We start from the raw sequence: 21,980 nt of genomic DNA on the forward strand, positions 1-21,980 counted from the left end.
AGGTATTTCTGATTTATAAGTCAGAAACCGGTATGCACTACTATTCTGAGCAAAACCAATAAACACATAATCTACTATTTTTTGTCCTATTTTAGTCTTTTTCGGAATAGGAACTTCTACCTTTGCCAAACACCCCTACACTTTTAAGTATTTGTAGAAAGGTGGTCGACCTTTCCACAGCTATTGGTTTTCTTGTGGGGTATTCTGTTAAGAACATAATTAGCAGACAACATTGCATCCCCCCACAAGTTCTACAATAAGCCTGAACTTAGTAACATGGCATTCATCATTTCTTTAAGAGTTATATTCTTCCTTTCAGCAATTCCATTTTCCTGTGGAGAATAGGGTGTTGTAATTTGTTGAATAATGCCATGTTGTGCACAAAATTCATTTAATGGTGTATCATATTCACCACCCCTATCACTTCTAACCATTTTAATGGTTTTACCAAGTTGATTTTCAACTTCAATTTTGTAGAGTTTAAACATTTCCAAGGCTTCATATTTACTTCTAAGTAAATATACATAACAATACCTTGTGTAATCATCGATAAATATTATGAAATACTTTTTGCCTTCTCTAGTTTGAACAAATTTAAGATCACATACATTAGTATGAATTAATTCTAGAGGTTCAGTTTTTCTTTCAACCGATTTAAATAGAGCCTTAGTTAATTTCGCTTCTACACAAATCTCACATTTGTGATTAGGATCAATTTCAAACTTTGGTATATAATCCAAACCAATTAATCTACGTAAAGTATCAAAATTTACATGTTCTAATCTACCATGCTATAAATTTGACTAAAAAATATAAGCAAAAGATGTGTTATTCTTATTAATAGAAAGATTTGATACAACAATCATTACATTCAACTTAAAGAGACCATCACTGATGTATCTCTTACCAATATACATACCACTCTTTGTTAATACAAACTTATCAGACTCAAATACAAGCCTAAAACCATTTTTACTTAGCAAAGAACCAGAAACTAAATTCTTTCAGATGTCTGGTACATGCAGTACGTTGTTGAGGGAAAGTTCCTTCCTCGATGTCATCTTCAAGATTACCTTTCCTTGTCCAACCACAGTAGAAGTAGAAGAATTTCCCTTTAAAAGTTGTTCACCATTTGCAACCTCATTGTAAGTAGTGAACATCTTCTTAAATGTGACGAATTGCCCCAGTGTCAACCCACAATTTCTTGGGATTTCTAACCAAATTAGCCTCAGACAATACAGCAGAAGATTGACGTCATTTACCCCGTTAGAGATGTAATCTAATTTTGTCACATTGGCTTGATTGGTAGTCTTCTTGCTTATACTTTCGCGATCTTTCTTTGGGCATCGGCAATCAGAGGCACGATGTCCAGTCTTGCCACAGTTATAGCATTTACCTTTGAACTTTTCATTGTCATTGTTGTCGCCTTGTTTAGGACTATTTCCAACAAACTTTCTCTTTTTGTTATGTGGTTTGGGTACATGTTCAACTACATTAGCCTTGGACTCAGTGAGATTTTTACCATTCATCTTTTCAGCCTTATGGTTATCTTCCTCAATTCTTAGTCTTACTATCAATTCATCCATGGTCATCTCTTTGTGTTTACGTTTTAAATAATTTTTGAAATCTTTCCAAGCCGGTGGTAATTTTTCCATTAAAGCAACAACTTGGAAAGACTAGCTAAAAGATATACCTCCGGCATGAATGCCATGCAAAATTAATTGAAAACTCTGAACTTGAGAAATTACCGTTTAGGAGTCTACCATAACAAAGTCCAGAAAATTGCCGACAACAAATTTCTTTATGCCGGCATCCTTTGTCTTGTATTTTTTCACCAAAGAATCCCACAATTCTTTTGCTGTTTTCAAAGGGCTATAAATATTATACAGTACGTTGTCAAGGCCATTAAGAATGTAGTTTCTACACAGAAAATCAGAATGTTTCCAAGCATCTACAGTGGTAACAATTTCCTGATCACTTTCATCCTTTTTCAGTACTGGAGCCTCTTCATGGAGAAACCGGGCCAGATTTAGAGTTGTAAGATAGAACAACATTTTCTACTGCCATCTCTTAAACTCAGTGCCATTAAATTTTTTCGATTTTTCTCCATGATTTATTGGAACTTGAACATGGTTCTGGATAGGGACCAGAGTTGTTGTAACAATTGGAGTACCACCTTCAGTTGCAGGAGCCATAATATCTGATTAGAAAAATCAGAAAAACCAAAACACAAATTAATTTTCTAGTTACTAAAACCAGAAAATAAATTATAACACAAAATAATTTTTTGTAATACTACTACACAAATTAATATTCTAAAATAGTTAATGGCAAACAGTATATTACTACTATATGCCAAAGAAAATAAACAATATATTGCTACTATTTATCAAACAGTATATGACTATTACTTGTATTTTCCAACCAGAATATCACTTTGTAAAAGCACAGAAAATTAATACAATGAAGATACAAAATATAGATCTGTCTTAAAATTGTTGGACAATCTTCACTGTATTCGAAGAATTAAAGAAATGAGAGAAACTGTTTGATTACAAAAATCAAAATAGTATAAAAATAAATAAAACAACAGATTCTTATTTTGTTACAAAAACAAAATCAAAATCTGATAAAAAATAAATAAAATAGAAAGTAAATTAATTACTTACCTTATTAATCTGTCGAACAAATTTTTGATTAAGTCCAGTATTTAATACTGTGTCCTTAAAATAGATTCGTCCTCTCCATGGTGCTTTCAGATTGTAGATGTCTATCTCCTAGAATAAAATGATCAATAGTGAATAGTAGCAGCACTATAAATATTCACATACCGAACACACTTTGTGTTTACACTATTTCTTATAGGAAAATAATGCAGCAAAATGCAAAGAGAACAATAGCAAAATTGAGGACAAAAATTCATGTGAAAATCTAAATGAGGGACTGCTTATTTATAGATGAAATAGTGGATGTTCTGTTTGAATCCAACAGGTAGCAGACCTCTTTGAACAAGTACAAGACCGGTTCGGTTTTGAATGAACAGATACAAACCTGTTCAGTTTTAATTTTGAACAGATATGGGTTTGAAACTGAATCTTTTCGGACAGATAGAAACCTGCAGAGAAATTCTAAAGAGGTGCTAACCAAAATTGAATTTATTCCAACCGAAATGTGAAATCAAAACTGGACAGATTTATTTTTCCAAAAAATAAAAATAAATTTAAATGTTTTTGGCCCAAAAAGAATTAGTATTGGGCAGGACAAGTCCAACCCAACCTCACACCACGCACCCGCGCCCAAGCCTAGGCCCAGCCCGCCCGACAAGTCGGCGGCGGCAATGCACGCGTGTGTGTATGTTTTGGGCCCAATGGGTCTAGTCCACTTTGCCCATAACCTCCCCTCTACAAAATTTGAATGCCCCTTGGGGCCTATCCCAAGTTCCAAACGTAACATTTATAAACCCATACAAAGTTTGCCCATCAAACCAATGTGCGACTAGCTTTAACTCAAACCTTTATGGAAATTCCACCAAAACACCATTTTCATGGAGCTCACTTTGGCTTCAACTTTTCATTCACTCAATAATGGTTTTGAGCAACCAAATATACTACGTGAATCACAACGCGACATAGAATGCGTTACCACTTAGATCCGTCAACTTTGACGCATGGATCCCACCTAAAAATTAGACCAAAGTTGAGGAAAAATCTGATTTTCCAAAACCATTTCTGACAATCATCTCATCCACATCCAATTGAATTGCGTAGTAGAAATATAGATTTTTAGCCGCTTGTTGCTGAAATATCTTAATAAACTCCAAGCTTTCCCGTTTTGCAAATTTCGTTGTCTTTTTCCACGCAAGTAGCTTTTTTGGTCCTTTCTCGTGAATCTCAAATTTTCTTTTCTCCCTGCTAAGGCACTAATGAGATCATGTGATGCGTTAAGAGAGATACTAGTGTCATCAGCTATATCAACATTCAAAGCCTGAGCCTGACATAACTTTCTTCGAGATGATATCAAATGTGTGCACTGAGAAAGATGTAAATGATGGTTGTGGTTGTTGTCAAACTTTTTCAATATTCACTTCGACAAGTCTCGATCCAAAGATGAATACATAAATGCATTGCACTTTGTTCTTGTTTCATGTTTAGGATGATTTACAATCATGTACCGTTTATCTTTTTCTTTTTCTCCCTCCTTACAACAAACAAGCTTCTTGTTAATCATAACACCATTTTTTCTACTTTTACTATGGTAATCTCTTCCAATACCAAACCCCATAATCCTTCCATATTCATTATAGAATTGATATGCGACTTCCTCTGAATGAAATTCCATGCCAAGACATAGTGTTTTATCTTTTTTTCAACTCCCTCATATCTTTGCTACAACCCTCATGTCCACCATTTTCCATTCTAACACTAACAAATCTAAAAAATTGAGAACAAGCATAAAAGTAAAATAAAATATTAGTCTTTGTTTATAATTTTTATTATTTTTTATTCTACTTATCTAATAAAGTGCCCAAGTTTTACTATTAAAATTTTTAGTAGAGCAATTATCCAGCAAAAACTATAAAATGGACAAGGCCTTCCAAAAGATTGGGGCTTCCTAACCTAACTATATTTCCTTCTGATTAAAAAAACAATGTTTCTAACATCAAAATAACTTAACATTCAAAGATGGAGAAAAAATTGACAAAGACCAATAACCAATTGACCAATTGAAAGAATTAAGATTCACCTTTTTTATTCCACAAAGTTCATCATTATAACAATATTTTGTTGTTAAATAAAATAATAAACATAATACGATATAACAATATGATAGATGTAACATTATTGTTCTTAGTTTTGAAAATATGAAGTAAAAGTTAAATAATAAAAATCTTAAATCTAGTCATTCATTAATTTTAGAATATTTTATATTAATTTATTTATATATTTTATTGTTCACTTTATTGATGTCAAAAATAATAATAAATGAATTGTAGAGACTCAACAATACAGCTAGACACATCTAGCATCTAGTATTAATAACCAAAGTAATATTTCTAAAAAAAAGAAAAAAAAATAACTCGTAACATTCTGCAAGGAAAAAAAACCAACCAATCACAATTACAATAGTGAAGAAAATTATATATTTTTTCTTGAGGCCTGCCAACAGTCAAAGAGAAAATATGTTGTATTCGTACAAACTTGAATAGTATGGTGCAAGCGATAGAAAGTCTCCGATGAAGGTAATAAAAAGTGTCCAGCGAAGGTAGATAGATGGTTGGCCAATGAGAACAAACTTTTTAGGGTTTTGAGACACTGATAGTTGAGAGTTTGTTTGATATTATAAAAAGAAATCAGAGTAAAATTAATGGTAAGATCTTAAATGGTGTAGTTTTGATTTTTAAGATTTCTTTTTAAAAAAATTCCAAAACGAAATTGCTAAAAAAATTCCAAAACAAAACTGTTGTTGTCAACCCGCTCCCCGTACCCAAGGGTTAAGTATCGTGATGGCCAGTAACTGATGTTGCCTACGGCCAATTCTTGAACAAATAAATAAATGCGAGTGGAAATAATATTTAAGTAAGGATACCAAAATAATCATTGGGGCTTTTATTTTTATAACAAAATTTATTGACCAAAAAGGCCGATATTTACATATGAAGAATAGAATTACAAAAACTATAAAAGTGCTATGTGTGTCTATTCCGCAGCCTTGCATCAAAGACTCTCCAAAAGCTATTTCTGAATTGCATTGTTTCCTAAAAATTGGTAAATAGCTACAAGCACATGGCAGAATGAAAAATATTATAGTAAAAGCATAATTACCATGGATAAGCTTTAGGCTTAAAATATATAAAATAGAATAATTTTCTATTAGAGTAAATAAGTTGCTTATATTATAAGAGAAATCTGTTTCAGAAATCATATGATATTATACGAAAATATATAACCATAACCACGGTGCAGAATAAAACAGAGGTTAATGGATTTATGACAATACAGAAGTGAGGATTCAAGAGGTGATTCGTACGGATTCTAGAGGTTGCTCTCACAATAGTGTAGCACTTAGTTTCGCACAGAACAGAGGTCAATAGATCCATGACAAACAGAGGGTCACAAGGTGACCAATCAGAAGCCAATGGTTTATTTAAGTTCTCCAAGACGTGGGACTCCTGTAGTAGTGGTGGTACATACAGAAAATAATTGTTTACAAGACAATTGTCAAATACTTTCTAAAATTTAAACATAAATATCTATGGGTTTCATTTTAAGTAAATAGAGTTTAGAAAATAATTAACGTAATTAGAATATCAATATAATTTATAAAATATGAGTTGTGTAAAATTAATTATGGTAACTCAAAATATACATAAAATATATGGTAAATTACAAATACACCTCCTGAGGTTTGCTTAAAATACGAATTCCCCTTGTGGTTTGGAAAATTACAAATATCTCCTTGTCAAAAAATTTTATTTAATAGAATTAATTGAAAAAGTGAAATTTCTAACTATTCATCTATACAATAATAAAATTATTTGAATTATTAATTGAAATAAAATTTTAACTTTATTAAAAACTTTTAATTAACTCGATAATTTATTAATAAAAAGACCTATTTATTATGAAATTAAAAACCTTAGAAAGCATAATGTAATTTCTAAAACCATAGGGGTAATTTTTAATTTAAGTAAACCTCAAGGGATGTGCTTGTAATTTACCTTAAAATATATTATGGTGACTCAAAATATAATATAACTCACCTTAATGTTAATTTTAACTTTTACCTTTCGTTCACTGCGACTCACAAAATACTTCAAACTAAACTCAAAGTCTTTTATATAAAAAAAAAAACACTTAGAGAGCATAGAGAGACTACTAATGATGAGATTGGCATCCATATCCATCTATATGTATAGAGGAGAAGCGTGGGCCGCAGGACGCGTGGACCGCAAGGCAACGGGGGCGCACGTACTTTTGTTGTACACAAAATATTATGTTTTAGTATATTTTAGTTCAGGAAAAATATAATAAAAATATCATAATACTCTGAAAATAATATCGAATAATAATATAAAGTTAAATTATTTTTTTGAAATCATTTATAATAATATAAAATTTAAGGAACAACTTAAGTTTTCAAGTTATTATACCTGTGCCACAATTTGTAATTAGATACTATATAAAAATTATAAGGTATAAATAATATATATGTCGTTAATATTAATAAGGATACCAAGTGGCACAATGGTTAGTGTTGTGCCTCTCTTTTGGAGAGGTCAAGAGTTGGAGCACCTAAAACAACGCCTACATAACCCGCATAATAACATCCCCAATTCCTACCTATACAGGTGGTATCCTGAGTTCAAAGTGAATTGTTGGCCTTATAATCCAACATAAATATTACAAAATTAGGTGCTTCTATATAAGGCAACCTTTTCCCGTATAGCCTTGGTATCCTTAGCAATTGATTCCAATGGGCTTGTAAAGCACACCAAAGATCCTCTAGAGTGAAATTTTCCTAAAGTTTCCTAGAGTGCTACATTGTGTGGTTGAGATTTACTGACAAGTCACATCAAAAAAAATTGATGTGACTTGTCAGTAAATCTCAACCACACAATGTAGCACTCTAGGAAACTTTAGGGAAAAATCACTCTAGAGGATCCTTGCTCTGTAAAGCATTGTTTTTGTCAATAAAGGGGCAGAAGAAGTACGAGGCAAATTACGATTAGCCTTTTATAATATTAGGGCCGAACTAAGAAAATGACTTTAGGTGGACCAAACGTTGAATTAGGCTAGCTGAAGCTTGACTTTTAGCTTTCGTTTGGCAAGTAATTTTTTTAATGTTTATGGCTTTTTTAATCACAAAAAAAATAAAGGTGTTCATTTCAAAAATTTAATTTTGAATTTTGTTTAGTGAGAGATTTAGGCGTTGAATTAACTTGTTCATAAGGACAAATTCAAGTTAAATGACCAAAATACCCTGTATATATATTATATACACCGCCAAACAATCAAAACTGGTCACCTCCTTCTCTCTCTCTCTCTATTCGCCTCCTCCGATGGACTTCTACTCCATCAAGCTCACAGTCGCCTCTGACGCTGTAGACACCCAATTTCTGATCGACCTTAAGACTCAGACGTCATCATTTCAGCGCTCGATGATTGTGCATGTTTGTGCTCGTTTCGGGTTTCTAGAGTTTTCGACTGGGTGCTCTGCCTCCGGGCCTCTGAACTCTTTGTGTTTTGGCTTGGTTTGTGGACCATGCCTTGTTGACCTTGCCTAGAGGGAGGGAGAGGTCTGTAGACCACTTTTTGTGGTCGTAGACCACTTTTTCCTCTTGTAGACTAGTTTCCGGTTTCCAGAGCCTTCGGCCGAGCGCCTTATCTCGGGACCTCTTAACGTTCTCCTCTTGGCTTGGTTTTTGAACCATGCCTTGTTGCCTCTGCCTAGAGGGACATTGAGGTTTGTAGACCACTTTTTGTGGCCGTAGACCACCTTTCCCTCATAGACCACTTTCTATGTTCGTAGACTAGTTTTCGAGGCTTCCGACTGCTCGCCTTGTCCCGCGGACTTTTGTCTTTCATCCTTTTTGGTTTGTTTTTGGCACAAACCTTGTTTTCCTTGCTTGGAGCGTGGAATAAGGGGTGTAGACTAGTTTCACCCCTTGAAGACCACTTTTCTACCCTGCCAGCCAGTTTTCTGGTTGGCCAGCTGGTCTTGGTGGTCTTTGGACCACCAAAAGTGGTCGGCAGCCATGCCACCACCTTGCTTTCTTTGTGCAGACCACTCCTCCCCCTTACCGACCACTTTGTCTCCTTGCAGACCACTTTCACTGGTCGGCCGACCAGTGCAAGTAGCTGGCCGACCACTTCAACTGGTCAACAGCTTTCCTGTATTTTCCTGTAGATATTTTCTTGCCAACTGTGCCAGCTGTTGGGCACAGAAAGCATCCTCCATACACATCTATGGAGGGATGGCTTGGAGCCTTCAAGCTTGCTCAACAAGCTTGATGCTTGTTTTTCTATAAAAGAGAGCCTCCTCCCTCTTGTCTCAGGTTCAAAAAATTGCTTAGGGCATATACATATATCTCTATCTCTATATTTGCTCATTCTTTCTATATTTGTGCTTGAAAGTGCCTTTTTTTCACACTTTTACACACAAACGCATAGTGAAACACCTTCAATCTTGGAATGAGGTTCTTGGAGGTTTGTTTGGAGCTCAAGGTTTGGTTTTTGCCTCAGAAGTTGCTGCCTTGCTTTGATTCTTCAAGGGTGAGTCTCTAATCCTCTTAAAGCCTTGTTGTAGTTGCTTACTAGGCCATCCTTGTATGCTTATTTTGGCTTGACTTTCTACTGTAAAAAGCTTCTTTTTTAAGTATTTGTAATGTTTGTTTAAGGCTTCTTTGGTGTTGGGAGCGGTCTACTCCCTTGCATGCCTTGTTTACTAGGCTTTTGAGCCATCACTTTAGGCCTTTGTGATCACCTTTATTTGGCCTCTTCACCACTGAATTCCAAAGGAATTTCAGTGGTGGAAAGTGTGTTTTGAGGTCTTAAATAGGAGGGGGTTGTCCCCCCTCCTCTTCTCTTGTTTGTTTGTGTTGATGGCTCATCAAAGGAGCATGTAGCTCTGTCTTCTTGAAGCTTTGTTTGAGCACTTTTTGTGACCTTTTAGACCTACCATGACTCTGTTTTTGGTTGTCTTGGTCACCCCTTGCATGCTTCTTGTATGTGTAGTGTAATCCTACTTAATGCTTTTCAAGGTAATATGCCTTTCTAGCTTGTTTTGGCTCCATCTTAGCAAGTCTCAGGCCTTATTTCAGCATGGCATATCTCTATTTTGGCTTGGTTTGGTTACCTCATGCATGCATTCTACACTTGTAGTGTAATCTTGCAATCTAGCCTAACATGCATCATGCTTTGGAGCATCATTCTAGCATGTTTTTGGCTTCACTCCAGCAAGCTTTTGGTCATGTTTTAGCATGCTCTAGGTTTGATTTAAATGTTTTGGGTCATGCATGCCTTGCTTTGTATAGCCATAGTACATTATTGTTCACTAGCTTTGTGTTCTGAGTCCACTAGCATGCATTACTTGGGCCATTCACATGATTTAGCATCATTTGATATGTGATTTCAGAGTATGTTTCATTGTCATACACTCACATGTGTCACTCTTTCAATGCTTTGGAGGGTTTGTACTTTATACCTTAAGTATGAGCCAATATGTATGCCATCTTGCCTAGCTTTTTGGGCCACCATTTTAGTGTGTATTTGGTCCTATTTTTCCATGATACAACTCTGATTTTTGTTGGTGAAGTCATCTCATGCTTGGTTTTGGTAGGTGTAGTGTAGTCCTCCTTATTGGCCTTGTATATTCCATGCACATGCCCTTCATGCTATCTCATTTTGGCAATACTTCATGCATGTTTTAGCCTTGATTTGACATGCTCTAGGACTGTTTTGAGTTGTCTTGGCCATATGGTTCATGTACTGCATAGCTGTAGTGCAATTGGCCTTGCTAGCCTTATGTTTTCATGCCTCTAGCATACTTCATTTGTGACATGTGCATGATTTGGCATCATTTTACATGTTATTTCAGAGCATATAGCATTTCCATACTCTCACTTCTTTCACCCTTTGAGTGCCTTCAAGCGTTATGCCTTTGTGCCTTGCTTATGGCCTAATGTGTGTGTATGCATGCATGCCTAGACTTTTGAGCTCCCTTCTCAGCATGTTTTGGTCCTTGTTTTGACCTAATTGAGCTCTGTCCATGGTTAGTTCAATCATTTGTGCCATGTGTTGCATGCCGCTTGTGTAGTCCCTTTTGGTAGCCTTGTGCTTTAGGCCCTCTTGCATGCTATGCTTGTGTTGTTTGGATAATTTGGCATCATTTCATACTTGATTTCAGTGCATATAGTGTAGCTACACTCTCACATTTATTACTTTTTCATCATGTTTGAGAGTTGTGCTCTTATGCTTAATTGATGGGTCAATGCATGAGCATGCATTATCTTGCATTTCATGTCATCATTTCAGAGTATTTTGGCCACTGTTTTGGCATGATTTAGGTCTGCCCATATTCGGTTTAAGTCCATTGAGCATTGTATAACCTGCCTCTTGTGAGATGCTCTTCATTAGCTTTGATGCCTTAGCTTCTAAACTTGCCATGCATGCATTGTTTGCATGTTGGAACCTTGGGCATGTCATCCTAGCATTAGTAAAATAGCATGTTGTTTGTATGTTGTTGTATTCCATTGTGTTTTCATGTTGTTTGCATGTTGTTTGCATGTGCATGCATTACATTTTGTTTGCATGCCATTAGCATTGATAAGTTGATCATGTTGCATTGCATTGTGTTGGGATCGAATGTTAATCTAAACACGAGAAACGAGGAACGTTTCATACTTGAAGTGATGAAACGTGCCTCATTTCTCGATCGCCGACGCTCTTGATCATGCATGATAGAGGTTAAGGCCCTTATGTATTATTTGTGCATTCATTGACATTGAATTGTGCAAACTTGGCTTCTCGGCCATCATGCATTGCGATGCTTGGTTGGTGACCCGAGAGTCGAGTACCGTACTCCCTTGAGCTTAAGAAATGATAGGGAGAGTGGTTGTGTACACATACCTTGCAAATACACTGTCGTGCCCCTTCTTGTTCTCTGCTGCAGCAAACTGGAGTTGGGCAGCATTTTCTGGTCGACAGACCAGTAAAAGTGGCTGGCCGACCACTTTTTCTGGTCTGTAGAAAACTTAGGTGGTCTACAGGTGGTCTACACCACCCCTAGGTGGTTGGCAGCCTTCCTGGAGGTCTCCATGTTGGAGTAGAAGCTATCTGGAAGCTTGTGCAGTGTTCTGAGATCAAATGCAAACAGAGGCAAGTTGGGGCATTGTAATGGATTTTCGAACAAGCCGACCGAGCATGCATGGACTTCTCGCCCTGAGGACCTTTTCTTACTGCTTTACTTTGCTGCTTTGCTTAGCTAACTAATGCTTTGGTTTTGTACTTAATTAATTGATGCACTTAGCTAATCAATTTGTGTTGTAATAACTAATTAGTTAACTAGGATTAGTTAATTAGTTTCGTTTTGTAATAATTAGTTTAATTAGCTTAGATTAGCTAGTTAGCTTATTATTCGGACCCTCCGTCGAGAGGGCGAATTTTGTAATAAGTGTGCGTGTGTGTGATGCATATCTTCCAACCCCCATTTCTTTCTCCATTTTACTTAACCGCTTTCGATGGTTAGTTTTAGGGCATATTTCAATTAGCATACTTATGTTCGCATGCGTGCATCATTCATTTGTTTTGCATGCACCGGGCTCGGCGCATCATACAAACTGCATTGTATTTCAATTCCAATTTGAATACATGTTATCAAGTTGCATTCACATGACATCTTATGATAGCCGAGCCTATTTTAGTTACATTTTTGCATGTGTTGCATTAGACATCTTAGCATAGCTAGGATCATGTATTGATTACTAACTAGCTTCTTTTTTTGGCTCGGAGTACACTGTGAGTTTTTTCGCTTTAGCATCCTTGCATGAGTGTAAGTGATTGCCATGATAGCATGCTTGCCATGAGGCTAACTGCTTTATTGATTAACTGCATGAATGCCTGTAGATGAAGGCTTCATTGCTTGAATTGGAACAATTTATCAAAATGTACGTTTTAAGCCCACTTAAAGTGGCAAATCACCATGTTTTCTAAGCCCACTTGAGGGTGGCAAATCCGCGTTTTAGTCTACTTGCGAGTAGCACTTTCAAACCATTTTTGAAAACAAACATTGAATTATTTTGTCCCAATTTAGGCGATTTAGTCTATACTTGTATGCTGTGCGCTTCACATAGCAAGGTTAGATTAATAACCGGAATAAGAACACATGTGTTTTCAAAAACAACATATTATATTAGTAAAGGCCAATCCTTTGATCGGGCGAGCGGGGGTGCTCATTTCAGGACCTTCCCCTCTCGTACCCAAGTTCCCGAGCCGAGATAACTTTGGTGATGATGGATACATGGCCTTAGGCAAGAGTCAAGGTTTCCTAAATTTTCCAAAACAAAATACTTAGGTGGCGACTCTGTAATCTGGCAAAGCAGTTCATGTTTGGCGCTTTTTGATTAAAATCGATTTTCTAAAACAATTTGCCGAATTTGGACTCTTTGGTGATTTATCAATTTTATATTGCACTTTGTGAGATTAGATTCAGAACCATGACAGGAGTCCGAACTGTAGTAGCTATGAACTATGATTCGCCCCCTCGCGCGCGGAGTGGAGTTCGGGGCGATCTACAGACGCTGTCAGCATCTCCATTTTCATCACACTCCACTGTTCGTCGCCGCCGATCAGTGCCACTGCCGGTGGTTTCGCATCTTTCTCTTCTAATCTTAGCCATCTCTCTCTCTTCCAACAACTCTCTCTCACTCTCTTTCTCCCTCACTGTTTGTTTTCTTCCATCAGAGGTGGCGCCACCATGCTGATTTCGCATCCGACATTGTTGAGGGTACGAATCTACGGCGAGATCGAGGTCACAGGGGTCCGACTTGTTCATCTTCGATGAGAGTAAAGAAAGACGATCAGAGATCCTAGAGTTCAAACTCGATCTGCCCCAGGGTTTTATCATCAGTGACTGCGAACATCATGCTACAAATCTCGCTCAAGAACATCATGCTCTCAGATCTGTTGAAAACCCTAACCCTAACCTCGATTTGGTGATGGAGATGAGGTGCTTGGCTACGAAACCCTAACCTAACCCACTCTTATGGCCTTAATTCCCTCTTCTACTCACTCTTCTTCTTGTTCTTCATTACAATCCAAACCCTACTTGGGAGCTAAAAATACCAGATTGTAAGAATATTTCAATTTTGATTTTATTCTATTTTTATTTTTTGTTGTTGTTGTTGTTGTTTTTGTTGATGATGATAATGATAGAGAAGAAGAAGATTGCAATTGATATATATATATATATAGAGAGAGAGAGAAGATTTATTTGAAAATATGTTTAATTTTTTTAAATTATTATTTGTTGTTGTTGTTGCTATGATGATGATGATGATGAAGATAATGATAATGAAGAAGAAGAAGAAGAAGATGGAGATGGAGATGAAGATGAAGATTGCAACAGATAGGAAGAGAGAAGAGAAATTTGAACATATATAAAAAGAAAAAAAATAAATAGATAGGTTTGGTTTGGTTAGGTTTGGGGCTTGGTATTGCAGTAGATAGATTGGTTCGGCTCAATAGATAGGATTTTGTTTAGCTTCATATTTCAACAGATAGAAAAATAAAAAGTGAATAGATAGAATTTAGATAAAAAAAAATTGAATACATAATAAAATTTAGACAGATAAGGGAAAAATTTGGAATAGATAGTCAAAAAAATTCAATAAATAATTAAAATATTTGAATAGAACGTTAAAAATTTGAGTAGATAGAAGAAAAATTTGAAGAGATAGAAAATAATTTCAACAAATAGAAATTAATTTGAACATATAATAAAAAAAAGTCAACAAATAAATTAAGAGGTAAAATTAAAAATAAAATGTCATTTCAAACAAACAAAAGGATCTTTACCAAATTATTTCACAAATGATGATCTCTTACCAACAAAAAAATATTTACTAGACCTAATGCCTTAAACTTCCTTAGATTGGACTTTTTAACAATTAACCAAAAAACAAAATAGGGTAAAAAGTTAATAAGACAAGATATCACATGTAAATCATAATCATTTTATTTTTTCTCTCATAAAAGTTAAAAAAATCAAAAAAATCAACCCAAAATTTTTTTTAGCCGCAGACTAAAATATCAAAAGATAAACCCACTTTTCAAACAAAACCTTAATTTGTAAAGCCAAAATCACATGAGTTCCCTTTATTTCTATTTTCGTTTTCCCTTTCATACTTACTCTGAAATATTCAGTATTAAGTATTTTCAATAAAATATAAAATAGTAAAGCGAAATAGAGACACTAGAGATTGAGGGGAAAATGAAATAGTGATAAAATAGATATATAGTTGCTTTGACAGCAATAACAAGATTTATAAGTGGCAGGAAAGAGTTTTTCAAATGGATGGTCGTGAAAGTGTGGCATGGGAGTTTTTAGAGTGACAAAATATATATAGGTGATAATTGAATTAAAAGTTAATTTTTTAATTTTTTTTAAACGATAAATTATAAATTTATTTCTTGATATTTAATTAAAATACAAATTGTTGTTTGTGATTTTGTAAATTACATTCCATCCTTTAAGATTTTTTATTTCATAACAAATTATTTTTTTATTAATAAATTATCACGTCAATTAACAGTTTTTAATGATATTATAAATATGCTTCAATTAATAATTTAAATAGTTTTATTATTGTATAAGAGAATAATTATGAATTTTTTTTAATTAATTCTATTAAATAAAAAATTTTAACAATGAAGTATCTATATTTGTAATTTTTTAAACTACAAAGAGTAATATGTCCTTTAAACAAATTTCAAAAAATATATTTGTAATTTATCCTTTTTAAATTACATTATTTTTTTTATTTTTTAATATATATTTCTTTAAAAAAAATCAAAAAAATATCTTTTAACTTATTTTTCAAAATAAATTATAATAATCTACACTGCTTTTAGGTGGACATGAAAAAATAGCAGGTATGGACATGGCTTGACGCGCTACACACAAGGTGTACGCCACTTTCCTACGTTCGTTGCCACATCCACTGATGGCGCCACTTCAAGAATGGCGCACTCCACTTCAGGAGTAGCGTGTTACTTCCGTCATTGTGGCGCATTATTAAGAGCAATGATCGAAACATTCACCTCACAAGATTTTCACAAAAATTTTGGCACCGTTTGGGAAGAGTTTTTGTGAATTTTTTTTTTTTATTATTTTAGTTACAAAAGATAAAATAAGTTATTTTAATCACAACAAATAAAATATCAAATTTAATCTATAATCATTACACTCTTCTCTCACAAAAAAATCAAAAAAGTCAAAAAGTCAAAAAAAATTTTCCAAACCAAGCTTTTTAGCCCAGGCTAAAATAGCTAAAAAGGTCAAAAAGCCAACCCACTTCCCAAACCAACCCTTTGTAAATTTAAAACATTCATAATATAGACCTCGTGTATATATGAGTCTGTCTCACACATATATAGAGGGTCAGGATTACTTTAAAACTGTAAAGATCATCTCCAAAAAATGTCCCAAATATTTTCTCATTATTAATACACTTTTCGTTTCGAAATGTTAATTTCTTATTTTATTTTTATTATCTCAAACAATTAATTTTTTAAAAAAATTAAAGACAAATAATATAAATTTTTTATTTTGTCTTTCTTTTAAATTTATTAATAATATAAAAAGTACGCTTATGATAATTCATATTCCCTAAAAATTATACATAAAAAGTACTTCCTTTTTTTTTCCTTCTCCATTTCATTCTCTAATTTGATTTTTTATTTAGAAGACTGCTATTAACACCTTATCAATTATTTTGAATCTTTTATTTTTTAACTCTTTTTTTATTACAATAATAACCTTAAATAAAATTATTAAAAAAGATATTAAAAATTTTGAGACACCTCATCTCACAATTAAGTCCACACACCCACTACATCATGAGTTAGGGTTTATAAGATCACTCATCTCCATCACCACCTATCTCATTTTTTTCAAATCTCACCTTCAAAACCTACTCACCTTCAAAACCTTGAAAACTGCTTTGGTGACAATAGTAACAACCATTTAATTATATATACTTCTTCGACAATGGCATTGAGTAAGTTTTTCCAGCAACCACAACTCCGTGAGACAAAAGGAATACAACAATAAAAGCTCAAAAACTATTCATAACTTTTATGGTATTCTTAGTTCAAATGAGATTGGTCTTGCAAGGGTAAGTTTCTTGAAAAAAAATAATAATAATAAAAAAAATTGTTCGTCATTTTTTTTAGATTAAACTCCCAAAGATATGACCAAAATTCAAGAACACATGTTCGAACATTGTTTGTTTGTTTGTTTAGGAACAGGTAACCGAACATTTCTTATTTGTTTTGGAACAAATAACCAAAACAGAAATAGAAACAAGCAAACAAAAGAGGTCGGACCACCCTTGGGTTGTCGATCGACCAGTTGACTAGGGGTGATATCCTGCCTAGTTTTGCTTACACAAAGAGCATATAAATACAGTAAGGTCATGGATGAATCACAGAAAACCAACCAGAGAAGCGTAGAAGTGGATTGTGTTGTGTGTGTGAAAATAGGTAATAGAAAAAAAAAATCAAACAAATTGACAAACCTCGTACTGAAGCAGAGAGAAAATTTCTTACTCGTCACAAATTTTTTCCACTAATTTTGGAAGGTTCCACTATCGTGGGTTTTGTTAGAGTTTTAGGAGAGAGCCTTTTTACGGTGTGCAGGTATGCATTTGAATGTGTAAAATGTTTTTATAAGGATAATTTTGGTATTATTTGGAGAAAGAAATTTTTTTTTAAAGGTTTTAGAATTTATAAGTGGAAGTCCAAAGAAATGAAAAATCTAAAATAATTGATAAAATTGCTAATAACAACACTCTTTATTTAAACTAATATTGATTGATTTGATTTAACATAATGAAAAAGGTGATTAGATTAAATTGACAATTGTGATTTATTCATTAGATAAATCCTAATATATGACCGATCGAGACCTATTTTAAGAAGTAGGTTAAAAGTTAGTTTTTTTATTTTTTATTTTTTGAAAAAATGTACAAAAAGTAACGATATGATATGATTCAAAAAAGTTAAAAGTCGACTTTTAACCTACATACCAAAAGGGCCAAGCTTTTCTCTAGTCCGAGATCGGACTGAAACGTGTTGTTGGGCCCGTGGGGGTCCACCACAGGTCCTATTTCGATAATCTAAATTGTTCAATGTGTAGAGCTCGTCGAGCATTTTTATCACTGTAAAAAAATCATGTTGATTGGATATCGATAACTACTTGATCGAATCAAATTTCTGTCAACGATAAATATAATTTTCAAAATAAATTGTTGACAAAAATCTGATTCGATCAAGTAGGTATCGATATCCAATCAATGTGATTTTTAATATGAATAAAATATTCAACGAGGTCTACACATTGAACCATTTAAATTATCAAAACAAAATTTGTGGTGGACCTCACAAGCCTAACAACACTGTTGAGAGGGAGATTAATGATATGGACTTTGTGCCAGACAGATTTGGGCCGGACAGAGTTGTGCCGGACAGATTTGGGCCGGACAGAGTTGGGCCAGACAGAGTTGTGCCGGACAGATTTGGGCCGAACAGAGTTGGGCCGGACAGAGTTGTGCCGGACAGATTTGGGCCGAACAGAGTTGGGCCGGACAGAGTTGTGCCGGACAGATTTGGGCCGGACAGAGTTGGGCCGAGATATCAACCGAGCAGGTTGAAAGCCCAGCAGTGCATTGGGCCGAGATGATCGACTGTTCGCCCAGAGAAGGGCTGCCAGAACTTGGGCCGGGCAGAGTTCGGGCTGTGTGTGCCACCCCGGACCAGACAGAAACTGCTCGGCAAGGCAGTGCTCGGTCGGACCAGGATGCTCGGTCCGAGGATGGCCGACGCCAGATAGGCCGAGTGACCGGTGCCCGGGAAGGCGCGGACATCCGAGGAAGTTGTCTGACCGGCAGAAAGGCCGACCCCAGGAGGCACCTCGGGCTAGGCTTTGCCGAGATGCCCCCTAGCCCGGTCCTCCTCAGTCTTGGCCAGTGGAGGCACCTCGGGCTAGGCTTTGCCGAGATGCCGCCTAGCCCGGTCCTCCTCAGTCTTGGCCAGTGAAGTGCTAGGGTATGGAGCACGGCATGGCACAACAACGGATAGGGGAGCTCGGCTGCCGAGCTCCAGCTGTGATGACAGGCAGTTGAGGTTAGGTGATGAATGGCATGGTTTATGCTGACAGATGGGATAGCAGAGCCACGTGTCAGGAGATGACTGGGAGTGGATATGGGGCTCAGAAGGTATATAAGCATGTCTGCGCCCCCCATACGCAACAGACGAACATCTCTGTAAGGAATTCTTACACTCAAACACTCTCTCCCTTCTCTCTATCCATCCTAAGGTGTGTGCTAACTTGATCGTCGGAGGGTTTTTTCGGCCACACACCGCCGGGTAGCTCACCGTTACTTGCTCGCAGGTGATCGGACATCGACGGAGCTCGGAAGAAAGGAGTACGGGCTTGCCGGAATATTTGCTCCCCGTACAATTGGCGCCGTCTGTGGGAAGCTTGACAGACAAAACCTTGTCTTCCAAGTTCATCTGATCGCCGTCCATGGCGAACAACGACGAGTTTCCGTTGTCCGCCATCGACGGAGCCACCCCGGAGTATACCCGAAGGAGAGAGGGACCTCTTGCTGTCCATCCAATGGCTGACTTGGGGACGCCCACTGGTGGACAGTCAGTAGACGCGCGGGATAAGCGCGGAAGAAGTCATGGTCATTCACGGAGTCCAGATAGTCACCGGCGGAGGAGAGATTCACACGCCAGGCGACTGGAAAGTAAGTTGAGGGACCAAGACGCTGTCATCCGGCGAATGGCGGCAGAGATGGAGGAGCTCAAGCGGCATGTCAAAGGGAAGGGTGTAGCGGGAGTGGGTGACCACAGTGAGCGCACCCCATCCCGCCGTTCAGGCGGTCAGAGTCAGCGACGTACTCCATCCATTTCTATTACCAGAAGTTACCAGGTTGGTGATTCCGACGTGCATGCAGAGAAGTCTAGCGCGCAAGACAGCACCTACCGGCCCTCACGTCCGGTGACGACGTCGAGGTACTCTTACTCCGCTCATTCAGAGGATTTACAGGCGGTCTTAAAGGAGCGGGCTCGTCGGTGCGAAGCTCAGAGGATACCGGCGTTCCAGCGGCTATCCTACGGGGTTCACACCAGCGAGGAGGTCGGAATGCCTCCACCCCGCCAAGCAGCGCCACTCCTAGTGGATTCAGATTTGGCCAGGTTGAGTGCCACCCTTTTCTCCCTGGAAATAGAAACTACACCGCTTCCGGCAGGCTTCCACCAGCCAAAGTTCGCGCTTTACGATGGGAAAACCGATCCTTACATGCATGTGAGCCACTTCCGACAGGTTATGGCCGGACATAGGCGAAATTACGGACTTATGTGCCTGATCTTCCCGTCAAGTTTAGGCGAGCTGGGCTTGAAGTGGTTCGAGAGGTTGCCAGAAGGGAGCATACAACGGTGGCATCAGTTGGCCGAAGCCTTTGTGACGCGCTTCAAAACCAACACAAAAACACCAAAGGAAGTCGATCATTTACTTAGTGTCAAGATGGAACCGAGCGACACACTGAAGGCATACAACTTGAGGTATTGGGAAACCTTCAATGAGATCTTGGATTGCCCGGTCAACCTTGCAATCACGCAATATAAGCGCGGTCTCCCGCTCGGACATAGGCTGAGGGATTCGCTTACAATGAACCAGCAGACATCCATGTGGCACCTAATGCAGCGCATCAATGAGCACATCCGAGTAGAGGATGATGCAACGACGTCCACCGCGGAGACAACCTCGATGGCAACGGGCAAGTGGGCGACTGGGTTTTAAGGAAGGTCATGGGCAACGCACTAGTGCCGGGTGAAGGCAAGCTAGGGGCAAACTAGGAAGAGCCTTACAAGATAACCGGGCAAGGGGGCATACCACTAAGAGGATTTGGATGGCAAAGGTGTACCCCGGCCATGGAATGCGGCCTTATGTAATTTTTTGAGGGACTTGTTTTCCCTACACTTCTGAATGCAAATACTCTTTTTGTCAATATAATAGAAGTGAATTACTTTTGCTGAAGAGCTTTGTTGTGTCCGAAATAATAGTGGATGAGGGGCCTACTCTTCTGTTCCAGCCGAGATGATTTACTCCGGTTGGAAGTGTTGGCGTTTTGTCCAACTTCGGATTCCCAACCGAGATGGTTTACTCCGGTTGGAAGAGTTGGCGTTTTGTCCAACTTCGGATTCCCAACCGAGATGGTTTACTCCGGTTGGAAGAGTTGGCGTTTTGTCCAACTTCGGATTCCCAACCGAGATGGTTTACTCCGGTTGGAAGAGTTGGTGTTTTGTCCAACTTCGGATTCCCAACCGAGATGCTTTACTCCGGTTGGAAGAGTTGGTGTTTTGTCCAACTTCGGATTCCCAACCGAGATGGTTTACTCCGGTTGGAAGAGTTGGCGTTTTGTCCAACTTAGGATTCCTAACCGAGATGGTTTATCCCAGTTGGAAGAGTTGATGATTTGCTCAACTACGAGGTTCCAGCCGAGATGTTTTACTCCGGCTGAAGAGTTGATGATTTGCTCAACTACGAGGTTCCAGCCGAGATGTTTTACTCCGGCTGGCGAGTTGATGATTTGTTCAACTCCGAGGTTCCAGCCGAGATGATTTGCTCCGGCTGACGGGTTGATGATTTGTTCAACTCCGAGGTTCCAGCCGAGATGTTTTATTCCGGCTGGCGAGTCGATGATTTGTTCAACTCCGAGGTTCCAGCCGAGATGATTTGCTCCGGCTGACGGGTTGATGATTTGTTCAACTCCGAGGTTCCAGCCGAGATGATTTACTCCGGCTGAAGAGTTGATGACTTGCTCGACTGCGAGGTTCCAGCCGAGATGTTTTACTCCGGCTGGCGAGTTGATGATTTGTTCAACTCCGAGGTTCCAGCCGAGATGATTTGCTCCGGCTGACGGGTTAATGATTTGTTCAACTCCGAAGTTTCAGTCGAGCTAATGTTGTCCGCCAAGAAGGAAGTCGTGGAGCGGACCTAGCTCCCCTTCTTTAGAGTTCCTTGGCCGAGCTGATCTTGTCCGCCAAGAAGGAAGTCGCGGAGCGGACCTAGCTCCCCTTCTTTGGAGTTCCTTGGCCGAGCTGATCTTGTCCGCCAAGAAGGAAGTCGCGGAGCGGACCTAGCTCCCCTTCTTTGGAGTTCCTTGGCCGAGCTGATCTTGTCCGCCAAGAAGG

The sequence above is a fragment of the Camellia sinensis genome, chromosome 1 (genome assembly GCF_055761805.1).
Source record: "Camellia sinensis isolate YWXY chromosome 1, ASM5576180v1, whole genome shotgun sequence".
In the NCBI taxonomy this organism is placed as follows: domain Eukaryota; kingdom Viridiplantae; phylum Streptophyta; class Magnoliopsida; order Ericales; family Theaceae; genus Camellia; species Camellia sinensis.